Source organism: Protopterus annectens, chromosome 4.part1 (assembly GCF_019279795.1).
Source record: "Protopterus annectens isolate FY-2018-M chromosome 4.part1, PAN1.0, whole genome shotgun sequence".
Lineage (NCBI taxonomy): Eukaryota > Metazoa > Chordata > Ceratodontiformes > Protopteridae > Protopterus > Protopterus annectens.
The window spans coordinates 751,737,673-751,746,304 of NC_056734.1; the positions used below are offsets into that span (position 1 = coordinate 751,737,673).

General features: G+C 37.2%; 1 pseudogene; it reads left to right on the plus strand.

Annotated features, from left to right (window-relative positions):
- Positions 1-6,517, plus strand: part of LOC122801296 — a 111,250-nt pseudogene extending 104,733 nt beyond the window's left edge.
- The last annotated feature ends 2,115 nt before the right edge of the window (positions 6,518-8,632 follow it).

Below are 8,632 nucleotides of genomic sequence, written 5' to 3' on the forward strand. Positions count from 1 at the left end.
GTGTAGGATATCATCTTTTTTAGGATCTGAGTAAAGGATTCCCAGAACTTTGGTGCTAGAATTGAGAAGCTGTGTTAAGTGCATTGTAGTTTTTGTTTTGGGTACTTATTGAATTGAAGCAGTTTGTTCAGTCAGTTTGTATAAGATGAATTAATTTAATGTATGCTTTCACAGATCCCCTAAGACCAAGAAAATTAACATTAAAATTACCTATAATGGTATATGGCACTACAGTGCTCCTACCACTCAAGGAATCTGAAGGTGATGGGAGAAGGAAATAAGAGACTATGAAACTGAGTTTTAAATGAACTTGTACAATCACTTTAGTGCCAAGTTAGAATGGTCCAAAAGGAACGTCATATGATCATTTGATAGTTAGGGGGCTAGCAGTCTGTTTACTAGAAATATAAGTGGACAACTAGTCCTTTAATCTCTATCATACCACTGAACTGTCCAGATTTTTGGCTCATATTTTTCATCTATTCCTCAATTAAATTTGTGGTTTTCTGGCTAATCACTGAGGATTGAAGTCACTAAATAATGACATAAATTAGAGTTTCAGATTTCATATCCTTCTGAAAATTCATGCTAACACAAATCCTGTTATTCTAGCAACTTTCAAAGTTTATAAGAGCAATATTTAAAACCTGTCCCTAATATTGTGTCTTTGTCACTCCATTATTTTAGGCTTTGTCCAAGTTTTTTGTAGTAAGAAGTTGTGAGGTATTATCTGTATGGTCACATCTAAAACAGCATATTTTTCAGATTAGTATTCAGTGAGCAGGCATTCGGGAAAAACTATATTTCATGGATATTTAATATATCTAAAGTGTGCAAGGAACTCAAGCTTTCAAGATAATAAGGTTATTAATATGGTCACTCATGTTTTTTTTTTCATTTTTTTTTCAAATGTTCCCCTATAAAATACTTTAAAATGAGTTTGGACTGTCAATCCACTAGAAAATATGAGGTTTAATGAAAATTGGCATTTTACGGCAGAATACAATTCATAAGTTGTGCTTTTCATATATTTACTACTCAGTGTACATTATTCAGTGTTCTGTACTTAGGCTGTTTTAATTTTGCTTACACACATATACATTTGCCATAACAGAATCAAAATGCTCTTAAATTATACTTAGCGATCAATGGTATCATTCCCAGAATTTCAGATGATGAAAATGGAACTTATTTTTAATAACTTTAAATCAATGCCCTGTTATTTTTAAATAGAACCAACATTTATTTGTGAAGCAGATATATAAACAGTGGCCTAGGTAAAGCAGAATGCAAAAAAGTTATGAAGCATTAAAAGTGGACAGTGATTGCAGAGTAAATCTCCTTACTGACAGATAAAGAATGCCAAAGATAGTGCTGCAGCCATCTTTTGGAGGCTGCCCAGCTTTAGCTTGCCTTAATAACAAGGTCATCTGGACTAGGGGGTGAGGCAACAGAGGAGTTCATAAAAATGTTGACCATTTAGCCTATACCGTAATCATCTTCCATTCAACATCACTAGGTAAGAGACAGTCATTATGTGTTCATTAGCCAGGCAGTCATGAGGGTGTTTTGTGTCCTAACACTGCCATTGGTGGCAAAAGTGCAGGCTTAAACAAGAAGTGGCCTGCAATGCCTCTCTTCTGAGCTCCTCATTGATGCACATCACTCATGAAGGCTATCAGATGGGCATAGCATGGCAGGGGCAAACATCTATTCCAGGACAGTACTCTGCATGGCATGCATCTTATTGCAGATGGATGGATGGATCGCATCCATTTTCTCTGGATTTGTTAGACAGATTTGGATGCTAACTCCTCTTCTCCATCTTCAGCTTGCCCAGTGTACAAGTCACTAGTCAGTCCTAGGATTTCTGAGTTGCAGACAATCAGCCAATTAGCACATTTGAAAAGATTGAATAAGTCCATGTAAAACTTATCAGGGCAAAGCAGGGGAACAGCTTCAGGAAAGTAGATAGTATTATAAAACATTAAAACCAAGGTAAAAAAGGATGCCAGAGAAATAGACAGTAGTATAGTATACATTGTGCAGGGCATGACTAATGAAAGTAGTAAGAGAACAACAGGTTTTTCTAAAGAAATACTGATTGTAGTTAAATAAAAGAAAAGAAATCCTGGAAGAAAGTAAAATGTGTGAACAAATCGTTAAATCTCTCAGTGGAGTAGACTTAACTAAAGCAATATGTAATATGTAGAATGGATAATGAAAGATCTTAAAGATTAGGTAGTCGAGTAACATTTTGTTTATCAGTACATAACAAAATGTGTTATGGTCAGTGAGGCATTAAGAGCAAGATATTTATTTGTTTTCTCTATGGAGCTTTTTTAGACACAGCTCACAAGCAGTGTCTAGTTGAGTTACTTGCTCAGAATCATACAGTTCGACAATAGAAGCTGAAGGAATCAAACCTTGCATCACTGGACCACAGGAAATAGCCCATTAATAGCACCTTAATCCTCTAAGCCAACTGCTAGACCAATGACCAAGATAATGCAAAGAATACCTCTCAACTGTCCCTAATTTTCAGAAACATCCCTGATTTTGACTCAAAATTTAGTTGTGTTCCTCTTAATCTCTCCTAAAATTGATGGCCTTTGGAGAAAAGGTGGTGAATTATTAAGCAATATCTAATGAGTGGATGTGGGTATATTGAGGATTTATCCACTCTTGGCCTGGTTTGATCACAAGATCAAAGCCCAAGTGATTAAACACAGACATCCATAGGTAAATCCTCATATTCCCACACCCACGAGTTGGTCATTGCTATTATACAATAACATTATTTGAGAAAAAAATTGCTTACTTTTCTTAAATAATGTCTTTGTATAACTATGCCGTAGTGTTCCTCCATGTTGCGTCTTCCTTCTTCAACATTTGTTGATGTACTGTGCATGTGTACAGAACTTATGTTCCCACACTTGCACAGTGCATCAATGCTGAAAAAACTAGCAAAGAAGAAAGGGAGATCTCTGTTGCTTTTTTTTTAAACTATAAAATCCTTACAGCTTAAAGGTATGAGATAGACATGGTAGAAATACAAGGAAAATCAGGTACGTCTCTTTATTTCTGCACATACCTCTCAACTTCTAAGCTCATGAAATGTGGACAAAGACCTAAATAACAGGAGACAAAGGTCTGGACTGATTGTAAATGCTGTTCTTATAAACTTGGAAAGTTGCTAGATTAACAAGATTTGTGCTATTGTGCATTGTCTGAAGGATATGAAGTCTGAAACTGAAATGTGTGTCATCTAGTGACTTCACTTCTTAGTGATTTACGGGAAAACGACAAATTTTATGAGGAACAGAGTAATAATATAAGGCAAATATTTAGACATTCAGTGAAAATCTGGACAGTTGAGATGTATACCCTAGCATATACTAATAGAAGAAAGTCTGACACTCAATGGTACTTCAGCGACCTGATTTTTTTCTGCTGGTATATGCTTGATTTAAAATGGGCACACTGGTTGGGCTGACCTATCAGCATGCACTTTTTGAATAGTAATGAGCTAGCATTGTAAAATACTTAATAAATAATGAAAATAATTAAGAGTTACAGATTTCTTTTACTTCAAAAACTATAATAATGCACATGCCCTTCTTCTTTCAATATCCAAAGTTAATAGTATTAATATTTAAAAAGTGTCCCTGATTGTCCCTGATTCTGTTGAGATTTGTCTCTGATTGGTTTAGAACTATGCTGCAAAGTATAGGGGATAAAAATATCAAGTAAGCAAAGGAACATATAGGTTCCTAGGTTCATAGGTAGGTACTAGACTATCTACCCGAAGGCATTTATAAGCCTAGCCAGAATGTCTTGGCTTTCACTGCCCCCTTAGATTAGTTCCCTGTGCCTCTGTCCAGAAGAGCCACTGAAGTGATCCCCAGGGTAAACTTTCTGTTTCCCATTCACTCGTCAAGGTTTCTCTTGAAGAGTGTTAGCATGGAGCTCTGCCTAATGTAGATGGAATCTTGTTCCAAAGCATGGGAAGTCTCTGGGACAGGAATCTTTTGATCCAGCAAGTCCGATTTATTGTTGTGGTGAGGTTTAGATCCCCAGAGTGTGTGGCTCGAGAGGGATATGGTTTTCTTTAGGTGGAGCATGTCCATCATTTCTGGCTTGGACATGGCCTTGTATGTCAGGCAGAGATCACCTCTGAGTAGGCGGTATGCAACTGAGTACAGCTGGAGTTTCTTTAGCCGAGCTGCATAGGGCATTTGTTTGAGGCCAATGATCCTCTTGGTGAGGTATGTCTCTGGTCTTTCCAGCTGTTGCAGATGTCTTGTAAGGTACATCACAAATGGGGCATTGTACTCTATGATGGGTCTGATGAGTGATGAGTAGAGGGGCACAATGACCTCTTTTGATCTGGATGTGAACCCTTTTGTGATTAGGTGGGCCATATAGAAGGATTTTCTAGCCACTTTGGAAATGTGATTATCAAAGGAGAGATTAGTATCTACTTGGGTCCCCAGACCTTTATTACATCTTCCATATTTAGGGGACTACCACCTATGTGGTAGTTTGTGGGTACTTTATTTTTTCCAAAGGGGATGACTATGCTCTTTTTGGCATTTAGCTTGAGGCCATGATTTTGACACCAGGTATCCATCTCAGTGAGACCCTTTTGGAGGATGTCTGTGTCAGCCGGAGAGTCAATTATAGCCCCTAGTTTTCAGTCGTCTGCGAACTTGGTCAGCCATAGTCCTCCTGTGCTTGCTTGTACCTCTGAGAAGTATATGCCGAACAGGAGGAGTCCTGGGACTGAGCCCTGGGGAATGCCACTTGTAACCGGTTTAGAGTCAGACCTAGCTCCCACAACTCTCACCATGTGGGTTCTGTCCATGAGCCAGTTGGCAACCCATCTTGTTATGTAGGAGTTTATGTTCAGGCTGGTGAGCTTGTCTGTAATACCAGAATGGGGAATGGTGTCAAAGGCCTTTGTGAAGTCTAGGTGGGCTGTGTGTACCACCTTTCCCTCGTCTATAGCCTTGGTAACTGTCTCAAAGATGTCCACCAGGTTCAGAAGGCATGATCTGCCCTTAACAAAGCAATTATCTGTTGCCAGAAACAGGCATTGGTGAAATTTAGAGCCTAACACTCAATATGAAAGATGGCAACCAGTGAAGAACAAGGTAAAAAGCTTAACAGACTATCTGCATGGCTTAATGTATGAATTTTATTGAATACAAATATGCAAACCATTTGCAGTGGCTGTCAAGTTATCTCCTGTTGTGAGTAACCTGTGCCCTACTTCCCAACAACAAAACAAAGGCAGGCATCAGAATTTAGTCTGCTCTCATCAGCTAGCCCACCAGCACGTCAGGCACTACTAAACATGCATCACTTGCATCATGTCTTGCCATCACTCACTTCAGGTTGAATAACAAATTGGAAACTGTAAGTTATGTATGCAAATGTGTGTGCCTGTTATATGCAAACCTATATGAAACATTCTCATTAGGAATATTTTTAAAACAAAAAAGCAGCCTTGAAATACCAGTGCAAAGTATAATGCTGTCTATTGTAATAATATACTTTGCTGGGCTTGATAACCAATTCTGCCATTTTTATTAGGTTTAAATGACTGCTTCAAATGCCTAGGAAATGAACGGCCCAGTGAAAGACGTGACAAATGTATTCCCAAAGAGGTGGAATTCCTCACATATGAAGAACCACTAGGCATTGCTATCATCACCACAGTGACCATCTTCTGGCTTGTTACTGCATTAATATTGTGCATCTTTATCAAATATCGAGACACTCCAATTGTCAAGGCCAACAACCGTGGACTCAGCTACCTTCTACTGCTTTCTCTTATGTTATGCTTTATCTGTTCCTTGGCTTTCATTGGTCAGCCAACAAAGGCCACATGCATGATCCGCCATACTTTCTTTGGTATTATATTTACTATTTGTGTCTCACTGGTACTAGCAAAAACAGCAACTGTGATTGTTGCCTTCAATGCAAAGAGACCCAATAGCAAATTAAAGCGGTGGGTAGGAAACAAGGTTCCTAATTATTTAATTTTTTTCTGTTCCTTAGTTCAAATCATAATATGCTGTGTTTGGGTTGCATGCTATCCACCTTCCCAGAACTAAATACAAAGTTAGATGACACAAAGGCCATGTTAGAGTGTAATGAAGGTCAAACTGCATTTTTTTATTGCATGCTGGGATATTTGGGGTTCTTGTCTACTATCAGTTTTATAGCAGCTTACATGTCTAGGACTTTGCCAGATGCTTTCAATGAGGCTGGCTACATCACAATTAGTATGCTGATTTTCCTCACTGTATGGGTGGGCTTTATTCCTGCATATATCAGCACACAAGGCAAATATACAGTAGCTGTTGAGATATTTGCTATTTTAGCTTCTAGCATAGGATTGCTGAGCTGCATATTTTTTAACAAATGCTACATTATTTTGTTCAGACCTGAAAGAAATGTTAAGAGATATATAATAAGAAAAGGGAGCACTAACTATACGAGTAAGTAACATTTAATTGTTGTTTTATTTTAGATTCCTAGAACATACGTAATTAAAACCTTTTAAAGCTCATTCCAGATGTCTGTGCTGCCTTAATGCTTGATCTATATTTGTTTACTGCCAGTAAAGGTCTGTTTCACCAAAATAATTGAGATTCTTCTGAAATTTTGAAAGAAAAAAACTGGGATACTCTGTTGTAAAATATCTATAGATTGTTTAACCATCTTCAAAGGCAATGGGAAGGTGCATTTTGAATATACATGTGAAAATGATCATTTCATGTTTTATTTTCTGCTACATTGAACATATTAAAGATCATTCTTTTTCTTTGAATTGTGTTGTTGCAACTTCACTTTTCATGTGAAAATGCTAATTTTATGTACTTTTTTCTGTTACAGCATTGAACACAATGAAAAGTTCTATTTTGTGCAAACTATGTGCTATTTTAGCTCTCATGCTATAAATACATGAGATGTATTTGTGTTTTGACAACTTTCATATTTGTCACCCTGAACAAAATAGTAACTGTATTTTGTTCTGAACCAAATGTTTTGGAAAAAGAATTGCAGTTTCTAAATTTGTCATTACTATTTTGATCCAAATTTAGCTATACTACATCCTTGTGATGGTTAGTGATTTACTACAATTTTTAAGAGAAAACCTTAAGTAATTAGCTAAACTTTAGTACAACATGTGCTACTAAGACTTAAAGCATCTCAAATGTGTTTTCATTGTACACTTGCTAAAAGGTATTTTCACTGTAACTTTTAAAATTGCACAAAAAATCACCTTTTCAGAAATAAATATTATTTTTAGTTTTGACATAATACAAACACAACAGAAATACAGTTCGAATTTATTGAGTTTGCCAATGCAGCACATCACATCATCTGCATACAAGGCTTACTAGCTAGCCTTGAAAAATATAGGATTCTGTCGATCTCAAACAGCTTGACATTTTCTAACAAAAGTTTTAGGAAAATGTGGAATGACAATTAAAGACTACACTTAGGGCTTGATTCCAGAAGACTTACTCTCGGTGTAAGTGACCACTTACACTCAGAGCAGAATAAGAGCAGGTCTTTTGAAATCCAACCCCGAGTATAAGCCCTTACAGTGAAGTAGGAAACTTACACTGAGAGCAACTGTTTTAGAATCTGGCCCTTAGTCTTCACTTTTAGGTATAAGGACATATTCATAGCTTCACACTATTTGGGCCATTTTGCATGTGCTTTTCTGAGCCATAACTGCAATGACAGAAAAGTGTCAGTTATGAATCTTGGTAAATATGCACATATATGTATAAGAGTTGATATCAGTGTAAGTCTGCCCTCACTATGAAAGGCTTGCTGTCAGTGTAAGGGATTTACTTCTGTGTAAGGCCTACCTATAAATAGGCTTATACCTCTCAACTATCCAGATTTTCACAGAAAGTCTAGACTTCTGCCTCATATTTTGAAGACCGAAGTCATTAAATAATGATATGCATTTGAGTTACAGACTTCATATCCATCAGAAAATGCATGTTAACCTAAATTATATTATTCTAGCAGCTTTATAAGTTTATATCTAAAATCTGTCCCTATTTCTGGGCCTTTGACCCCCCCCCCCCCCATTATTTTAGGCTTTGTCCAGATTTTTTGTGCTAAGAGTTTGAGAGGTATAACAATGTTTGCTACAGGACAAAATTTCAAAACACCAGCTGTCAGCCTGCTCTCAGTGTAAGTGGTCACATGCACTGACAGGAAATCTTTTGGAATTTGGAGTTCTCATGAGCACTAGGCTTAAAAAGCACAATGCAATAGCCAGCATAACCAAATACCATAATATCAAGATAGTATACAGACATTATTGAACCTGCCCAACTCTCCCCCCACCCCCTGCAAAATCTATGTTATTACTCATTTCCTGGGTCCATGCTGAAGAGAATATGTTAAGCCATGGTTTATCATGTCTGCTGTCAACATTTATGTTCATGTTATGTTTGTCCCGTTTCTCCCTGATATTGTACATCTCAGCTTAGTGTACTTGAATTTGCACACACACACACACACACACACACACACACACACACACACACACACACACACACACACACATATATATAATAATAAAACCAAACTG